The 21,771-nt window shown below is 35.0% G+C and overlaps 1 long non-coding RNA gene across 1 annotated transcript; it reads right to left on the reverse strand.

Annotated features, from left to right (window-relative positions):
* Positions 1 to 718: 718 nt before the first annotated feature.
* On the reverse strand, positions 719 to 7,630 carry LOC107980239. The gene is made up of 2 exons (XR_003483470.2): positions 7,464 to 7,630; positions 719 to 2,678 (listed from the first exon to the last, which is right to left on the reverse strand). It is a non-coding gene; the product is annotated as an uncharacterized LOC107980239 (long non-coding RNA).
* Positions 7,631 to 21,771: the final 14,141 nt, after the last annotated feature.

Genomic DNA, 21,771 nt, shown 5'->3' on the forward strand with positions numbered 1-21,771 from the left:
ATTATTATTACTGGTGTCATAACTTTTTCTAAGATTTATTTTTAGAGTTTAATACACTAAAACAAATTGTAGTAGGCAAAATATATGAGGTACAAAATGTTAATATCGGATCATATTTTCTCTGTTATTGTACAAGGAGGCACACGTGTTTAAATATATTAAACATTCCTTTTAAAATATTGGCCATAACAATATTAAATTATGTCGATACAATAGGAGTAGGTAGGAGTATAGATTTTACAGACAACAAACCCCAATAATAATTTTAATGAGTTTCATTTATTTATGTATATTCATCTGAAACTATTTCTTATACATAAGAGTTTAGATACACAAAATTAATAATGAAAGAGTATACATAATAATTTAACCACAAGAACTGTACCATCATTTCAGCGCTAAGAGTGGTTACAAAGAATCTATTTCCCATTGTCTGTTGTAGTGGAGAATAGTTGCCACACCAATTTGAGGGCTGACAACTGTGAGGCTGTCCATGCCCACATTGGGGGGCTTACACAAATGATGCTGAAAAATATAGTTGGACATTTTAAGAGTGATGTAGCAAGGCTGTAAATATGAGTGACACATGTTTGGGGCTCTCTCTCACCCACCTTGCAGTACATGACTGGCTCTGTCTTGTGAGCACATTCAAAATGAACAATGTGTTTTTCAAACTAATTTTGACAACATTAAGATCTGCTTTAATTGTATTCCACGTGTGTGTGTGTGTGTGTGTGTGTGTGTGTGTGTGTGTGTGTGTGTGTGTGTGAGTGTTTCTAATATAAAACACACCAAGTGGTTTCAGGATGCCAAACACCTGAATAGAAATTTGCATATTGCTGTTAGTCACTGACTCTTGTGGTCAGCACAGTTTTTTTTTTCTTTTTTGATGTTTTTTTATTTAAATTCTGTAATTACTACTTATATGTAAATGTCCATCCCCCAATACCTGGCCCTCCCTTCCTCCCATGTTCCACACCAGGCTCCACAAACCATTCCCCAATACTCCCTAGGGAAAGGGAGGCAATTACCAGGGACCTTCAGACTCTGTCATGTTATTTGCTGAAGGGCATAGGCCTTCCTTGCTTTAACTGGTGTGTAGTAGTACCTCTCTACAAGGAATGGACTCCCAGAGTCCCTTTGTGCTCTAGGGTTGAAGACTGCCTCCACTGCTGGAGTTCCCATAGACGGTCTTGGCCTCCTAGCTGACACCCATATTTAGAGGGATTGATTCCTACAGTGAAATTTTGCAGCACCATCTGGGCTCCTTTGCTCATTGCTCCTCCCTCTTCAAAACTGGATTCCAGGAGTATGGTTCAGTGCTTACGTGTGGGTGCATGTATCTGCTTTGAAAAGCTACTGGATGGAGCTCTAGGATTTGTATCCAAGGTAGAAGTCTATCTCATTATAGGGGAAGGTCATCAATGGCATCTGCTCTACCACTGCTTGCATTCTAAGTAGAGTCATCCCTGTGAATCCCCTAAAATTTTCCTTATTCCAGACCTTTCTCCATAGCTGTACTGTCTTCCTATATCAAAACATCTCCTTGATTGCCCTCCTCTACTACTCCATTGTCTCAGAGCTCTTTTTGCCTCTGCCCTCCCCTTATTCCCTTCCCACCTCCAAAGTACACATTGGTGATCATGTGAACTTGAGAATAGGGATTCTGAGCCATCTCTGCATACAAAACAGAGAAAATCACTTGTCACTCCACAAACAGAATGGTGTATGCAGAAGTTTCTCTCTAGCACAAACCAAGACCATTCACTCACAAGAAAACACACAGAAGCTTATGTTAAGTATAAACATTTTGGCGTAAGTCTCATGCCTCTTTGTGCCAAGCGGTCTCATAGATGATAACCCATTTTATTAATGTGTGTAGTTCCATGTGGTCTTTGCTTACAATTGAATACCTGAGCCTCCTGACTACCTAGTAGTAGCATGGTGTTTGTATTGAGGTTCACTCTCTGTGTTTCTCTTCCAAATTTCTCCTAGTCTGCTGGACCAAATAGCATTTTCTGCCTGTCCACATACTGCCTGTTCATTGCTTTAAACAGCGTTGCACATTAACCAATAAAAGAAACACTTATTCACTGCATATTGAAGGACATCCCCATTACCCTCTATTATCTGTCTAATTAAAATTGAAAGTTTTTTATTTTCTTTTTTCTCCATGTTTTTATTTAAATGAGATACATAATTGTTTAACATGTCAACACCAGATCCCTCTCCATCACCTCCTGCCTGCCCCTCACAAAAAACAACCTAAAATAGGGGTCTCCAGGGTCTCTCATACACTCAGGGATAGGGCATAAGCCCACCCTCTTGTGTCTAGGCTAAGGGAGTATCCCTCTATGTGAAAAGGGCTCTGAAAGTCCATTCCTGTGCTAGGGAAAAATACTGAACTTCTACAAGTGGCCCTATAGATTTCCCAAGGCCCCTACCCTGATACCCACATTCATGGCGCCTGTATGAGTTCCATGCTGCTTTCTCAGTGATGAATCTGGGGGCCAAGAGATCTCCATGGTTCAGGACAGCTGTTTCTGTGGGTTTCACCAGTCTGGTTTTCACCCCATTGCTCATCACACTTCCCTTTCTGCAACTATATTCCAGAAGTTCAGTTGAGTGTTTAGCTGTTATTGTCTGCTTCTGCTTCCATCAGCTACTGGATGAAGGCTCTGGGATGGAATATGAATTAGTCATCAATCTCATTATCAGGGAAGGGCATTTAACATAGCCTCTCTACTTTTGCATAGATTGTTAGTTGGTTTCATCCTTGTAGATCTCTGAACATTTCCTCTGCACCAGCTTTCTCTTTAAACCTGCAATGACTCCCTCTATGATGGTATCTCTTATCTCTTATCTTGCTCTCAACTCTTGTTCTGCCAAATCAACCTTCATTCTTCCTCAGTAGTTAGAATTTAATAACAACACAAATTGTTGAATCTCTACAAACTCATGGAAATTGAACAACATGTAATTGTACCATTCTTGGGTCAAGGAAGTAATACAGAAGGAAATTAAAGATTTCCTAGAATTCAATGAAAATGAAGACACACCATTTCCCAGAAAATTTCATAGCAATAATTGTCCACATGAGTTAATTGGGGAATAGTCACAACATAAAATTAAAAGCACAACTGTAAGCTCTACAACAAAAAGAAGCAAACACATCCTGGAGCAGTGGACTCCAGTAAATTATCAAATTGAGTGTGGAAATTAATAAAGTAGCAAAAAAGAAGACAATACAGACACTCAATGTAACCTTTTGATTCTTCATTACCTGTCTTTTTTTATAGAAACTGCCTTCACAAGAGATATCCTTTTCCTTTGGATATTAAAATGCATATGATCATAGTAGGCAATGTTTTCTGAGTCTAAAAATATTTACGCATTGTATGGATTGATCTGGTCCCCTTTGAAGAAAGATTTCCATTTCTTGGCCTTTCAACATTTGTGGAATAGTGTAATAATGCTTCTATACTGCACAATATGCAAAGGATGATAATTTTGGTAAACAATTCATGACAGATATAAGGGATGTATTAATAATATACTCCCTTAAAAGACACACTCTAAAAAAAAAAAGTTTTGCTTTACACAATTCCCACATAGCCACCCGGGAATTTGTGAAGTTCAAGTGTCAGATTCCACAAATAAGTTCATTTGTTAATTTGACACTGTATATCAGAGAAAGTATCAGCAAGCTGCCAATGTCAGCACAGAATCATATTAAACAATTAGAAGGCAGGAAGGCTTCCATGTAGATATCTGGGATGTATGCAAAATAATCCAATGAAAGATCCCTAATTGCCAGGGATTTTTTTTATCTTTTAATTACTTTATTCAGTAGCAAGGATAAATTACAATTTCCTTTTATTCCTTTCATGTCATTGTTTCTCAGTCAGCACATATTTAGTTGAGAGTGAGAATTTTGTCAGCAGCTATGAATGAGATCTCCAAGATTACCTAAAGTTTTGCTTTCCATTGGAGGACTGAGATCACTATCCTAATTTATTCAGATTAAGAGTAGAGTTTGAATGCACACAGAACTTCAGAGAGAGTTTACAAGTTGTCAGAATTGCAGTTTCTTACCAGACATATTCTGCCTACCATTCAGTTCTCATTAACTCCTAAGTATGAGAAAAACCCAACTGTGCATTACTCCAGACACTGGAAACTGTTGTGTGATTCCTTGAATTACAGCTTGAGGCACCTGATGCTGTTCCTGTGCAGCAAGGAGATTCCTATTTCTTGAACTATTGATTGCCTGTAAGCATGTGACATCCCTGTCTCAGACTGGTGCTGCAGTATTTGGTAGAAAAAAATTTTCTTGAGATAGAATTATATAACTAAAATCTATAAGAGCCTTGCTCTTTCCTCCCCCTTGGGGGTCCCATTGTAGGAATGACCATGAGATCATAGTTATGTTCATGATACATCTGATTGTGTGAAATTATAGGCAGTGACACTTATAGACACTATCCTGTCACCTAAAGTTTCAATTGGTAATACAATGTAGCACAGGAAATTCTCTTATTATCACCTTGTTCATATTAAGTTCTCATATGTTCAACTTTGCATTCTGCATTTGTATTGTCACTGGATTTTGGCATATAAAATATGTTTCATGATTTGATCTTACATGTCAGAAAATTACAATGTTTAGGATCATGTAGGGCATGTGTTTTGTCAGAAATCAGTGGTTTATTGATGATGGCTGAGAGACATTAAACACCATACTTCTTTGTTCTTACTTCGGGAGTTTATGTATGCTTCAAACTGTGAAACATGAGGTTTTCCTCCTATCTCAGACTCTGAGTAATTATGTCTGAAAGGAAAGTTGAGGCTGGAAATGATTGGTTCTTTGGAATCATTAATCACCTCTTAAAGTGATGTAATCCTTTGGTCATTTTTCTCAATACAAGTATGTCATATTCCATATATTTATGATGAAGACATGAAACATCAGAATATAATACACCATGGACATGCAGGTTTTCTAGAAAAACCTTAGTACACATTTCTGTTTTATTTTTCCACTTGTTCCTGAAATACAAACATTTGTGTGGATCAATGTGTCACTAGTATTCAGTTTATTTCTGTATACTTCTGACAGAATGAAATAATTTCCTTTGTATATCAGTCATCCTTTTGGTGTCTGGTTCCTGGCTATTAAAGCAGCATGTGGATTTCCTTCCAAATCATGATCTTGAAAGAAAACATCATAATTATGGATTTTCTCAGTTTTTGACACAGAGACAAAGTTATATTTAAAAATCACTTAATATATTTATTTTTAGGGCATGTAGCTCATGGGAGTGAGAGATTATTTTCTGGCAAAATTTTAAGACACTAACATACAGATTAACCTTGATTTACATCACCTGTATTCCATCTCAGGGCAGCTTACAAATAGCACAAAAGAAGTTTTTATGATATATATATATATATATATATATATGCATATATATATATGAATATCAAAGGTATGTTCTTATACACATAATTCAAGTTCCACATCTACATGAGAATATGTATGTATACCAAAATTGTCCATGTATGGATGCCTTTAGGTAAGAACTAAACCAAATAGACCAATTCTGGCACATGATTGAAAAAAACTATTTTCCTTCACAAATTAAATGGCTAAATTTATTCCATAACTCTCCATATAAATTAAATGCAATACAAGTGGGAACAAATCTAAGAAATCCAAAAAATAATTAGAGTGGCTTTTCATCTAATAAAGTAATAATGAGGAGTATATTTGGACTTTTTTCAGAATTGCTTGCAGTGTGGAACCTTCATGTTCCAGTAAATGGATGCATTTTAATGTACATACATCTATATTAAAAATTTCAGTACTTATCAAAGACAACAAAAACAAAAATAAGCAACACATGTAAAAGTTAAAATTAAAGTTAGAGAGAAATTTTATTAATGGCAAATGTTTGGATTCTTCAAAGGACATGGTCATCAATTAATAGTAATGAACATATTTGAAAATGACAAAAAACATTTTGAAAATGTGCATATGTAACTGATCAATATCCTATTAAAGTTTACAATACAGAAATTTATTCTTGTGTGTTAATGATATTTAAAATCTTCTTTCTAAAATAGGCAAACATTAATTTATTTCTTTTTTGTGAAGGCAATGTAAGAGACTTGTTCCAATTAAATCAATGGGGCTGATGGATTGAAAAACAATTTTGCTTCAAATAAAGCAGATTTTATTTATTCTCATATGTAATTATGTACACATATGGGACATATAGCAATACAATTTAATGGCATAAAATATATTTATAAATTATGATCATGCAAGATTGTGTATGATATAATTTATATAAAATATATTACACATATAATTCAGTACAAATATATATTATATATATATATATATATATATACAGAGAGAGAGAGAGAGAGAGAGAGAGAGAGAGAGAGAGAGGATGCATCACAAAGAGGATGCATGCAGACACACCAGGCAAACCAGTGTCTCAATCATGAAAAACCTGACAGGAACGTAGACTATATGGCATATAGTTTCACTATCGGCAAAAGCAGGGAGGAATTTGCTCAGGGACCATTAGGCAGTGCTGTCTACTATGAGACAGCGTCAGAAGCTTGGCTAAATTATATTTCATCCTGTCTTCCCCCTTCAATTCCCCTGATTCTTTCGCACAAAATGGGGGAGGGAGAGACAGATGAATCAGAAGCTCTGATGCATAGCGCCAATAACTGCAGTCATTTGTTTCCATGTCTGGGTTTGTGTTCTCTCTCCTGATTCGTCCCTAATGTATGTCTACCTGCGTGTACTCCTCCAATAGGATGAATTCTCATCTTATAAAAATGACACAAGTGGAGGATTTTTCCAGCCAGGCTCCTGGCTAAAATCCAGCTTTGGCTGGATTTAGGCCAAGCTTGGTTGAAAACAACCCCAGAGAATGTAGTCTGTCCCAGAGATCTCCAGGAGACAGGGGAAATTAAAACCTAGGATAGGGTAGGTGATTGGTGATATTTCCCCCCATGAGTAACTGGTGCTTTTTGCTGGGAAGAAAATGTACCCCTGTCGCTGAAGCCACGGCTACAGTTTTAATATCTGTGATTACTGGCTCAGTCGTGGAACATGCATTATGTGCAAGGAAGCTTTACTTTAGCTCAATAATTGGCGAACACATGCTTTTGCTGATTAAACATGCCCATGGAGGACACAATGTAAATGGCTACATTAGTGAGAATAATTACATAGCCATCTGAGACTCTGTGAATTTGAAATGTGAGATTCCACATATAAGAGCATCTGTGGAATCTAACATGGCAACAAAAATCACTTCAAGCAGCTGCAGTTGGCAGCACAGAATGATAATCAGCCATCAGAAGACTAAGATGGAGGATTTCATTTAGATTTCCTTGATATAGGCCCACACTCAATATAAATATTCATCCCTACTTACCCCAGAATGCCTTTCTCTTTTGTTTGTTATTGCATACATGAACAAGGATGAGTTTCATATTTTCTGTAATCCAATTTCTTTTCGTGGTTTCTCCGGCAACACATGCTTAGATAGGAAGGAGAAATGAGTCAGCACCTCTGAAGGGGATCTCCAAGCTTTTCTGAGGACTTGCTTTCCATTGGTTGAAATGAGATCACTCTTCCTATTGGTTCTCGATACCCAGCAAAATTTGAATGCACACAGACCTTCACTGAGTGGCATGGCGAGAATATATGTCAGAATTGCAGATACATTACAGTCAGTCTCTGGCTTGTGTTCTGAAATTAAATTGCTCTTAGGTATAAAAATCCCACTCTCTGTTTTCCCCAACAAAGGCAACAAACAGTTCCTGATATATATGCAGGAGACACTACCCATAAAATTAGGACATTTAGGGATTGTTTTATTCCTTGTAGTACAGATTTTATTAACCTAATTATGTCACCTGGAGAAGAAGTAGTTTCCTGCTTATGGAATTTATTTTTCTTAATAATTGTGAAAACTGTTTGAGGGACTTGAAATGCTGCAGTACATACAGTAAAAATACTTCACTTAAAGATGCATGATCTGACATAGACTAGGAGAGCCCTGCTCTTTCCTCTAACATGGGATATCTATGTAGGAATGATAATTACATTGTAGTTTTATTCCTGAAATCTTTGAGTGATTAAAAGTACAAGAAGTAACATCTGTAAAGGTACATGTGAAGGATATAAACATATCTGTACACCTTGCATGAACAAAGATTTTGTTTGAAGTGAACTGTACACAACCCGATCTGTCTAGCACAGAAGCATACACACAAATCTCCCACAGTCACAGTCAAGCTCACTGTTCTCTTATAGGTAAGAGTAAGCCTCTGTACAGGATTCATCTTGACAATATCTACAAAAACTTGACTTAACTCTCTTCATTCCATTATTCTCTACAAAAGAGCAATTTTGTCCTGAGATTGTCAATTCATGGGATATATTCCTCAAAATAAATGTATAGCCAGATTGCACAAAACTGATCCTTGATCCCACAGATGTTTAGAACTGAAGGGAAAATGATCAAGATAGCAGACACTAGGTGATTAAAACTTATTATTGGAAATTTAAAGGGTCTTCTCATCCCTTTAATCTGCTATATCCCTAAAATACTGAAACCAGTGTAAAACATATATTAATATTTTGTTCCATAATTCTGAATGTAAAACTGATTATAGATTTTGCTTTTATTTCCTCATATTTATGTGTTTTATACTGATGTAAATTGTAAGCCCATTTCTAGAAAATATACTTCTTACACCACCATGACAAGGAAGAATATAATACAGATAATTGCATAGGCAGAATAAGGAAAATTCACCTCAATGTGAGAAATTAAAATTGGTGAGCTGTACAGTTTCTTGGTTAAAAACAAACATGTTAAAATTATGGCACATTAATGGGATATCTTCTGAAAAGAGGACAGAGTCACCACATAAAATCTAGGATGGCTTGTAATGTGTGGTATCCTAAGAAGAATAAAGCATTTATTATAAAATATATTTGACATTGACATTTTCAATTTTTCACTTTTAGAATTTATAACCCAGTGTTATTTACACTAATGATTGCTCTCCATCAGAAACATGTAAAATATTTCCAGCAATATGATAGCTAATTAAGAAAGACTTAGCTTACTTGCAACCAGATGATTGCCTTGTCTATATCATGCAGTCAAAATATTGTGATGTGAACATTGAGAACAGGGTTGCTCAAACATTCCTGTATATAAAACAGAAAAAGCAGTTATTGTTTAACAAAAAGAAATGTTTATGCAGAAATTTCTGTTTGCCCAATAGTGAGATAACTCAGTCTCAAATAAAAACACAGAGGCTTATGTTTATTATAAATTGTTGGGTTTTACAATTTTTCCAGCAGCTGGGAATCTGTGGGAGTGTAAGGCCTCCAATAATGATCGTCAAAGACTGTCATATCATTTTGAGCAGTGCCTAGACTATACCCAATTTGTGTAGGCTGACAGATTATCCCTCTATGTGTAATGGACTCCCAAAATCCACTAGTGAACTAAGGATAAACACTACCCACTACCATAGTCCCCATTGATTGCCCACACTCAAAACTGGCATCCACATTCAATGTCCTTATTGCAACAGTCTTTATTACAATGGCTCTTTGATTTAGTGAGGTAAACATGGAGGATAATTGGGACTATTTTTTAGTCATGTTTGTCATATGGGAATAATCATATTCCAATAGACATTTCTATATTCCTGGACATAAAAGTGACTTAAATGAACTCAGTTCTTATTAAACACAGAATAGGTATATAAGTTTCACAATTAAAAGCCATATAGGAAATTGGAGTGCATTTAATTATGGGTAATACTATGGAATCTTAATTATAAAATATTATATAATAACAGTAATATATTTTTTGAAAATAAATGATATCTTAGAAAGAAAAGCATGAAGGACATTTGCAAACACAATCAAGAAATCACATATAAGGCTTTACTACAGAGAGATAATTTGTTGAGGATTTAAATATATTTAACATGATGGTTTTCTAAAATAACGTATGCTTAATTTATTTATTTTGTAGACTATGTGAGATAGTATATTCCATTTGGGCCTATTTGGAAGAGCACTTGGAAAAACTTTTCCTAATTTAATCCAAGAAATTTTTAGAGGGTTCAGTAATAGGTAGAATTATAACATGCATAATAATTCAACTGTGTAATGTATAATTATATATTTAAATCATAAAATCATATATAATTATAAAATTTATGTATAATATGATAAAACATATAGAAACAAATTAAAATTATATTTCAACAACATTAAAAATAGGACATAGCATTAAACACAAAAAGATAACAAAGTGTCAGCTTCCTGATACAGAGTCACAATCAGAATAATACAGGAGAAATAAAATGTTTCTTCTTGTAAACTAGAATCTTGGAAAGAATGCTGAAACATGCACAGCTCACAAATTACCCTTACCAACTGTTTTCTACTGTCAATCAAGATATATCAGAAGGTATTTTATTAATTCCCATGTTGCACTTCCATTTTCTTGCTTCTTTAAAAACACACAGGGAGGATAGGGAGTCCTGTGAGTCAGTAGCACAGATGGAGCTCTCCATTCAACTACAGTCATTTGGTTTCCATTCCTGGGTATGAGACCTCTCACATCATTGGTTCCTAATGCATGACTAAGAAAAACAGATATATCAGGAACAATACCTCACAGCCTCCTGGGAAGCTGTGAGTTCAAGTGTTACATTCCACAAGTAAATGCATTTGCAGTGTCAAGCATAAAATATTAGAGAATCAATTTGCAAGCAGAAAATGGCATCCCAGCATCAAATTCCGCCCTAGAAGAAAGAAAGTGAAGTTTTCAGGTAGATAGCAAGGATATAGGCTAATGTACCTGGATAAAGATCACTCCCTAGTTACCTTGCACATTTTTTGATTTGTATACAGGACATTATATAATTTACATTTTTTCCCTTCATTTAGGTAAAATTTTCTTCTTTCTGCAGCATCACATGTGTAGTTGTGTGGGGAAAATGAATCAGTAGCTCTGAATGAGTTCTCAAAGATTACCCCAGGATTTTCTTTCTATTGGTGGAATTGATATTACTCTATGTATTGGTTCTTTTTCCATTGGTGGTATGGTGCTTTTTCCAATCAAAGGGTGAATACATAACACAATTTAAATCAAATGGAAGTGGAGATAATGCAATCATCAGTAGAAAATGATCTTACTAACAAGACTCTGGCTTATTCCAAAATTCAAATTCTCTGTCATATAACATAAACACAATTTCACAATGACCAAGACAGATCTGACAGTTCCAGATATACAGGAGACAGAACCCACAGAAAAGAGCAAAGTCAGAGATTGTTTGATTCCCATTATTACAGATCTGTCTCACCACATCCTGAAATCCATGTATCAATTGCCTTTTTCTGGAAGCGCTGCTTCTCTTTAAAGATGTGACATCATTTACTTTTGTATCACATGTGAAAAATCTATTCATTTTCATCATTTTATTTAAATTGGAAACAGGTTGTTTTACATGTTAAACCCAGTCCCTCACCTTCTCCACCTCCCCTGATGCCATTAACACCACGCCTACCCCACACCCTTTCTGGTACCCAGGGAGTATAACACCTTGCATGGGAGATCTTCACAATCTGTCCTATCCTTTGGGATAGGGCCTAGGCCCTCCCTTGTGTGTCTAGACTGAGAGAGTGTCCCTCTATGCTGAAAGGGATACCAAATCCTTTCCTATGCTAGGGAGAAGTGCTGATCTACTAAAATTGGCTCCATAGATTGCTGAAGCCTCCAGACTGCCACCCATGTTTGTAGGGTCCAAATCTGTCCTCTGTAGCTTTCCCCACTATCATTATGGTTACCATGATCTCCCTCTTTTTCAGGTCAGCTTTTTCTTTGGGTTTCACCAGTCTGGTCTTAACACCTTTGTCCATCACTCATCCCTCTCTGCAATTGGGTTCCAGAGTTCATTTCAGTTTTTAGCTGCGGGTGTCTGCTTCTTTCATCAGATGCTGTGTAACGTGTAACTGCCCTTTTCTGAGAGTTGAAGTGATTCAGTAAGTTCAAGGAGAACCATTCAATGGAGGTATTAGTATCTAAAATTAGAGGTTCCTGTATTGTGTTGAAGGCTTATGGCATTGTAGTATTTGTCCTTACACTTCTGACTGACTGAAAATTTCATGTATGAACAACAGCAGAGAGTACTATCCCAGGCTCACAGGTCTCTTGAGTGATAATAAAGATTAGCAAAGGATATTGGCTTGTTATCTGTGTGTTTCACAAGTTCTACTTTGATTTCCTGGTTTGTTTGCCAGTGCATTTTGTTTCATAGAAACACTTTTTTCATGATTTTTTTCATACTTGCCAACCCATTCCCAATGATGATATCAGGAAGTGCATGAGCTATGTTGGTTATCAATTGGTAATTAATAATGACAGAGAGATATGATACAAATCCTTTGAAAATAAAAAAACACATCCAATTTCTATGTACTTTAGTATTTTGTTTTGTGTACTTTGCATTGGGACTGGTCTTAATTTGTGTTTCATACCCTAGACTCTGAGATTCTAGCTGTGATAGCAGAAACAGGAAAACATCTGTATTGTGGAATCATCAAATTGTCCTGAATCTGCTGGAATTATTTTGCAAAATTGTCGATACATATGTATGTGGATTCTGTAGGGTTTTTATGCAAATCTGAAACAGCAGATCATACTATGTTACAGCCTACTAGGCTCTGTAGAATGACATTCTCTATACATAATATTGTTATTTCTAAACAACTCTGAAGGAACACATCTTATGAGGGTCTAGTGATACACTGACAGTAGGTATATGACTACATCCTTAAGACTCAGTATATTTCTATATGACTCTGAGAGAATAAAACATTTATATTGTGTATCATTCTAGTCAGTATCATGTCCATTAATTCAGCATGCGGTATTACATTTTTTCTTTATTTCTTTTTTGGGGGGGTGTTCAGACAAGGATTTTTCTGTGCAGCTTCTGAACCTATCCAGGCACTTGCCTTGGATATCAGGCTGGTCTAGAACTCACAGACATCTGCATGCCTCTGTCTCCCAAGTGCTAGGATTTAAGGCATGTGCCTCCAATACCCAGCTAGCATATGGTATTACTTCTAGCTCATAATCTTACTCATAAATCTTATATTTAATTCTCTACTGATCATTGAGCACTATGACAAAAATACATCTGAATATTGCTAACTACATTCTCCTTTTGTATGTTTATCTCATAAAGTAAAGAATTTGTTTCTAACTTTATTCCATAAATATCCACATCAAACTATTGTCATATCAACTGTGGGCTATCCCAGTGTTTGTCCTAAATATCTCTGGATGGATTTTGTTCTTTGTTGAAAATAGTATTTAGTAATATCAAAAATATTCTTTTCTGTCATATTGAAATTTTAAAGCATATTTTCTAATTTCTCTCTGGAATTCTAGTGTGACAACTTTTGTATGTCTATGGCATAGAAGCAAAGGAATTAATATATTACTCACACCCTGAAGAAAATTCTGATATTCTATCATATACAAATGGTTCTGTTTTCACACTATATCTCCAAATACACTATAATACATTTCAATAAGTTACAAATTTATATTATTATATGTATGAATTTATGTTGATTTTGTTATTCATATATATATATATATGTTAGTACATACATATTTAATTACCTAGTTTAAAATTTCTCATGAGTTTTGTATTTTTATTTTTTATACTATGTTCTGTTTCCCCATTCAATATAATATGTGCAATATAGTTATTTTAATCATTTTACTTCATTGTGCATATACAAATGCACCCATAATTCACCCACACTATGTTAAGAATTTGGTGATTAGGTGTAGCCATTTTTAAGATTGAACTTTCAGAAATTAAAGGCCTATGTAAGATATTGTTCTGGAGAATTGGGTACATTCCATCTTAGCACCCAATGATGCCCTAGGTTTTTGTGCTAAGTGTGAGAATTTGAGTGAGTTTCCCATCTTTGTTGCAATGATAAATTTTGATGTCATTGTGTTTAACTTTTTCTTGTTGTGTCTTTCTATGTAGTATATTAGTATGTCTAGGGGCAGATATGGGCCTCTTTCATGAAAACGCTTGTGTTGTTAAAACAACTTGTTATATAATTTTCCAATCTCTCTTGTGTTTTAAGAACCCATATCTATCTTAATTTTATCTCTGAAAATTTGAAATAATACCTGACATTAATGCAAATTTAATGGATTGTTATAGGTGTCTAACTACTTAACTACAGTTCCTCATATCCTACAGATTTTGAACCAGTAGCTTTCAAAGAGTAGCACTTATGTTAGATTGTTGAATAAATTACATAGGCACAATAACTTAAGCAGGGATAGAAACCTTTGTAAACTATATTGCAACTAAAAGAAACTTAAATTTATATCAATAAACAAAAGTCCATACTATTGTAATACATTTGAGACTAGTAGTTTGTTATTAATTTAAATGTCTAATCAATAACTATATTCCTATCCCTAGCCTGACTTCTATTAACCAGAGAATCTGAGCAATGTGTCCAAACAAATTACCTTGAGACAAATGCTGAAATATTTCAGGTAGTTCAATAAGAATCAGTCCATGAAGGATTGTTTCATATGAGCCAAAATAGATAATTGGGCATCATCAGAGAAGGTCACCTTAGAGAACACAGAGATGTTACCTGGATGGCTAAGAGAATGATGTTCCAGGTAAGCAATATATTACCTGAATCACTTGGTTTGATATTATATGTTAAGTAGAGATTTAAGAAAGAAGTGGATTGTAAATGGAGCTGAGACTGACACAGAGATTTCAAGATTTTGTTGAGACTTTACTTGGAGCCATATAGTTAAACAATTGGGAACCTTTTTTTTTCAATTTTTTTTTTTTGAATTAGACACAGGATTATTTTACATGACAATCCCAGTTCACTTCTCCCACTAGTACTCCCCTACCCCCCCAACTCAGACCTTATCTGTCATATATCTTTTCTGCTCCACCTGGATGGGGAGGCCTTCCATATCCTTTGGGAGAGTGCCAAGGCCCACCCCTCTGTGTCTTGCCTCAGGGGGTATTCCTCTATATAGAATGTGCTCCCAACATCCACACCTATGCTAGGGATAAATACTGGGCTTCTACAGTAAGTCCCATAGATTTCTGAGGTTTCCTCAGAGAAACCCATGTTCCTGGGTTCTGGATCAGTCCCATGGTGGTATTCAAGCTATCAGAGTGGGAAACAAGTGTTCCCAGATGTTCAGGTCAGCTGTTTATGTGGATTTCACCAGCCTAGTCCTGATCTCTGTGCTCTTCACTGGTCCTTCTCTGCATCTGGGTTCCAGTTCAGTTCCTTTATTAGTTATGGGTGTCTGCTTCTACTTCCACCAGCTGCTGGATGAAGGCTATAGGATGGCATATATGTCAGTGATCAATCTCATAATCAGGGGAGGGCATTTAAGGTAGCCTCTCCTCTGTTGCTGAGATAGTTAGCTGCTGTCATCTTTGTAGATCTCCAGACAATTCCATATTGCCTGATTTCTCTGTACATCAAAAATGTCTCCCTCTATTCGCAAATATTCATTGCTATTTGTTCACTATGCTGTCCATTTATAAGATGAATTACCTATCCCATTATATGAAACCACCAGGAGACCAAAACTTAAAGTTTCTTATAAGTAGCACCTGTATGGAAAAAGGTAGATTTTCTCAACGAGAGGCCTAAAATCATCCATTGTGCTGGGTGTGTTTATTTAATGTAGGAAAAATAGTAGTGCCTACATGTTTCTTCCAGATAAACAGATTTATTACATAGGTGTAGGCATTTTCAAGGACTCAGTGTTAGAAAAATGAAACTGTATAAAATAGACTTAATTGACGCTGAGGATAATAAGCCTGATGTGGAAACATGTTGAAGAGCCAATGACAACAGGAACCAGACCTCTAAATTCAGTCATTGGTGGCAGAAAAAAAAAGGTACATTAAACTGATATATGTCATGGAATGGTCATACTCAGGGAAAGTAAAATGTGGGTTTTGCACATACATCCTAGTCAATACAATCTGATTTTATTTCTATAAAATATTTATAAGTGCAAATAAGAGACAAATGGTGCAAATACATCAGAAGTAGCCATGCTCCAGAATAACTGGCCTGTATTCAACTAATTTCTAATTAGTTGTTCATGGTCTGTCCCTTTCTCAATCAGGTGACAATGAACCTCACAATACTTCACCACATTAAACATTCTGCAGCCCTAATGTTAATTAAGAGATAATGGCTCTATAATTTGACACATTGCTTTTATAAGTGTTACATAATGCTTTTTGTCTATAGATAGATAGCTTATTACTAAATTGGAGGTGTGGGTTCATATATCATTTCTGAGACCAGAGATAGTTGATTACAAATTGGAGTCAGCAATAGGTTGATAACAAGTAGTTTATTGGGGAAAATGTAGTATATATTAATGTGATCCCCTGACACTATGCTTTCTATCTGACTTATTTAGTATTACTATTGCTGTTATTAAATGTCATGATGATTAGCAATTTGGAGAGGAATTGACTATTGAGGTTTATAACTCTTAAGCACTGAAACTCATCAAAGAAAGTCAGCATAGGAATTTGAACACAACAGGAACCCTTGGAAGGAGTGGATTCAAAGCCATGGAGAAGAGTTGCTTACTATTGATCTGCTCATTACCTGCACAGACTGAATTCCTATAACATGCAGGAAAATAATCCCATTTTTAGGGGTCTAACACATCAAACATGACTAAAGAAAATGATATAAAATCTCCTCTACATCCTCTTTCAATCTCTGAATTATAATTTCTTAATTGAGGTTTCCTCGCATCAGATAACTTCACCTTGTGCGGAGTTGAAAGAAAAGCAATCAGGACACTATTTTAATTTAGTGGTTTATAAGATGTACATGGGTAAATTTTTCCATTCTTAGTTTTCATCTTTTTCCTCTCATGTTCTACTTACTTATAAAAATATTCAATGTGTTTCAACAGCCTGCATCCACAGAGAGATACTGACAGAAATGCCACAATGCTCCTTAATCTGCTGGAGATAGAGAACTGTCAGATATTTATGAAACAATCTCTAAGTCTCTTGAGAAATAAGGTGCAATAAAATATGAGGGCTTAATAAACACAAGCAGAGTTAATGAAAAATATATATTATGAATTATTTTCTAAAATAAATCATTAATATTTTATTTCATTTTTAAAAGACTATGTGAAATAATCTATTTTTATTGGGTATAATTATAACAGATATTGAAAACATCAATCCATTCTTAATTTTAATCAGCTGTTTCAATAGCACTCTAATAGATTTAAATATATTATATTATATTATGATTCAAGGACATAAAAATGACACTCTTAGAAAATAACAAAAGCAGATCAAAAAAAGTCAGCAGCCAGATTCCAAAGGTAGCCTAGAGTCACAATCAAAAAATACCTGAGAGTGATGCAGGCTTTCTAAGTGATAGATAATACATAGATAATAGCAGCCGGGCTACTGATAAATGAAGCACAGACAAGGGTACATTACACTTTATTCTATGTTACCATTAACATTACCCTGCTTCTTTCCCATTGCACAGAGGAGGGAGAGAGATATGAATCTACATCTCTGATGAAGATCTCCATTATAACTTCAGGATTTGTTTTTCACTGTAGGAATTGAGGTCACACTCCTTATTGGTTCATATTCTAAGAACAATTTGACTGAACACACTCCTTCAGGGAGAGAGAACACAATTGTCAACAACACAGTTTCATACCAGACAGACTCTTGCTACATTCCTAGTCTCAGTTGGTTCTGCATGTAATAAAATCCCAAGTGTATATTGGCCCAGTGAAACAGACTTTCTTCCTGACACATACAGGACACAGAACTCATTGAAATTGTAGAATTCAGGGATTCTTTGATTCCCTGGATTACAGCTCTGAGTCATCTTATCCTTTCACCTTTGCAGCAAATGTCATCATATTTCTGACACTACTGCTTCTCTTTAAATTTGTGACATTAATGTATCAGACTTGATTGCTGCAGATTCTGTATGAAAAATAATTCTGTCTATAGTATATTACAGAGACTAGGGGAGTCCTGCACTTCCCTCTCCTCTGGAAGATCTATTGGGGGGAATGACTATAACATTTTTAGTTTTATTCCTGAAACCTTTGAATGACAGATTTTTGAGAAGTAAGATTTCATACACTACACTAGCTGGTGCCCAAGGCTCCCCACAGACAATAAAATGTGGTATAGGAAATTAAATTGTTATCATCCTGTTCCCAATATTTTCTAACAGGTTCAAGAGTAAATTCATGATTTTCATTGTCACTGCATTTTGGCATCCAGAAAGAGTTTTACTTGATTTTTTCTTACTTGTCAGATTATTCCTAACTATGACATCAGGCATGCCATTAACTTTGTTGTAAATCAATTTTTATTGATGATGGTAGAGAGATATTAATTACTTGCTTTGAAAATATTTAACACACCAGACTTCTTAGTAATTGGGTATGTTGTTTTGTATGCCTTGAACTGGTTCTAATCTTACTTGTGTCTCCTACATCAGATTTGAAATCCTATGTCTAATAGTAATTTTGAGATTGGAAAACATTGGTAATTTGGAATAATCAATCCTCTCAATATGTTGGAATCTTTCTGCCATTTTAACAATGACAATGTAGGTGATTTTAGATAGTGTTTTGATGAAGCCATGAAAGAGAAGTACATATCACATTCACACCACTTAGGGGTTATAAACTTAATAGTGATATCTTGAATATCATTGTCTTATTTACCAACTACTTCCTATAGAAACATATCTCATGAGGATGAGTTGATGCACAGATATGTAGGAATATCATTATGTCATTAGAACTCAGTTTATTTTTGTATGATTTTTCTAAAATGAAATAACTTTCTTTTGTATACCTGTCATCATTCAAGTTATCATGTTCCTGTCCATTAAAGTAGCTTGGGGTTTCCCTTCAAATTCCTGCTCTTAATCATTTTCCTCATAATTACTTAATTTGTCCTGTGACTTTTTGTCCACAATGACAGAAATATATCTGAAGATTGCTCACTGTTGTTGCTTGCTGTCTAAGTAGCTCATAAAAATGAGGATTTATTCCTGCTAATTTTAATCTAAAAATGGAGATTAATCTTCAGTCAATCCCAGTGAAGCATCTAAATGGCAACAGAAAGATTTCTCTTCTATGATAACATAAGTTTTTAAAACTTCAAAAATGGGTGATTTGTGTCATATTTGGATTATGTAATCATATTTTTGGTATTGTAAGTGAATGTCCATTGTAGCACTCTATAAATGCTTTTCACATGAAATAAGCCAAAAGATATGCATTTTACCTGAGCAAGAAAACTCTTATCTCACTCTTCAATATAAGGGTTTCTGTTTTCACTATATGTCTCCAAATATATTTGGATGCATTTGAAGTATTTACAAATATTTATGTTTATGGATTTGTATATTTTGAGTCACTTATCAGTATATAATTTTGATCTTATTCATTAGTCATATATTTTGATTTAATGTTTCTTTATCCTCAATAATTTTATGAAATATATGTACTTCTAAATGTCAAAATTAAAATTACAAATTTTAAATTATTTTTCACATAGAAAAGTACATGGGGAGATAGCTCCAAGGGAGGAGTCCATGCTGGATATTCTTGAGGGTCAGACATGGGATCCCTATCATCCACATAAATGTCATGTAAACATGGCAGGTCAAGTATAATACCAGTCAGTACTCAAGAGACTGAGGCAGGAGATTCCCAGAGGAAGTTGGCTTGTTAGGTCAGTAGAAACTATGAAATTTGGGTTTAGTGAGAAATTGTGATATAATGCCTTAGTTTGGGATACTATTGTTGTGAAAAAAAAAAACACAATGACAACAGAACTAGCTGGGAAGGAAAGGGTTTATTTGGCTAACACTTCAGCACTACTGTTCATCACTGAAGGAACTCAGGACAGGAAATCAAAATAGGGGAAGATTCTGGAAGCAGGAGTTGATGCAGAGGCCATGGAGGGGAACTGCTTACTAGATTACTTCCTCTGGCTTATTAAACCTACCTTTTCTTAGAGCCCAGGACCAGTACCAAAGGGATGGATCCACCCCTATGTACTGGGCCCGCCCATATTGATCACTAAATAATTTGGGATATATGAACAAATCCCTAATATTCCAAAAACCAAAAGGCTAAGAATGCTATCAAATCGCATTTGAGTCTTATGGCAGCTCAGATTTCTTATATTTGCAGAGATCAGTGTCTGAGATGTTGCCAATATATTCAAAATGTGTCCTTATTCATGGATTCATTAGTTTTGTTATTAGAAAAAGTTCATAAAATTGCTACTTCTTCTTAACACTTAAGTGGAAAAAAAAACTAAATCTGTATTCTCAGAATATGGTCACTTTTTATTGGCTTCTGAATAAACTATCTCTTGCCACAGAAAAATAAATGTACATGTAACTAACCAAACATCACGATTAAACATAGTCATTCTTTACATTGATCTTTGTAATTGAAAGGCCTATCAATATTATTGTACAGGAGATATGGATACTTTCTATTTCAGCATCCAGTATGTGTCCCTGACTTTTCTGCTAAGTGTGAGAATTTGAGAGATTTCAACTTATTTGGCTTTACAACTTGTGATGTACATGTGTTAAGCTTTTTTGTTTGTTCTTTTGCTCTCATTTTTTGATGTCCTTCAAATTTTCTAAACTGTGTTTACTATCCTTTGGATAATAAACTATATGACAATTGCATGCAATATTTTCTGAGTCTAAGAATAATGGTGAAATTAGTGGATTCAAAAGATGGGATTGTATAAGTCATTGTGAATACATTGCCCTGTGAGCAATTGTGTATTTGAGTAATAAAGCTGAAGAGTTTTGTTTTATTTTTCATGAAAGTTACATGTAATATTGTATTTGATACAAGGATAAATAGTCAGGAAACAGCTAGAAATTATATGGCTTCACTGAAGATGCAGATGATTGTTCTTCTTTGGGTCCACTATTTTCCAAGTCGTGTGTGATAACATAGCCTATTACATTGGAAAAGTTTGACTTCCTGTCAATGATATATGTCTGTATTACTGAAAAAAAATACAGTGAAAACTTCAGACATGTTTTTCAGTATGCTATAAGTAATAGCTCACAAAGGGCTAATTTTTGATAAATTGTAGCATTTGAATCAGCTCCTAAAGTTGTCAAGTTCACCATGATGTTTTGTAGTCCTGTTAGTTGCAGGTTTGACATATCTATTTTATAGTTGCATATTGTACTTCCATTGTTTTTATCAAATATCATACTTTGCCGGTTACAGAATATACATGCATTTCCTCTTTTCTCCTCTAACTGTATTGTATGTGTAGGTAGGACAGAAGAATAGCCTGATGTTCACATACATTACTTAGAATATAAAACTTAAATTGGATGAACACCGATGGCCACATTATATCTAGAGAGGAATAAGGATACAATGACATACAGTTTACCAATGTATTATTTGAGTTATCTTGATGATCCAATTTTTCTCTTATGGATGTGTTGTAGACAGCCAGGTAGTTGTCTCAGACAGCAAGAGGTTTGTTTGGAAATTAGAAAATCAAGGCAGTGAT

The sequence above is a fragment of the Cricetulus griseus genome, chromosome 3 (assembly GCF_003668045.3).
Source record: "Cricetulus griseus strain 17A/GY chromosome 3, alternate assembly CriGri-PICRH-1.0, whole genome shotgun sequence".
In the NCBI taxonomy this organism is placed as follows: domain Eukaryota; kingdom Metazoa; phylum Chordata; class Mammalia; order Rodentia; family Cricetidae; genus Cricetulus; species Cricetulus griseus.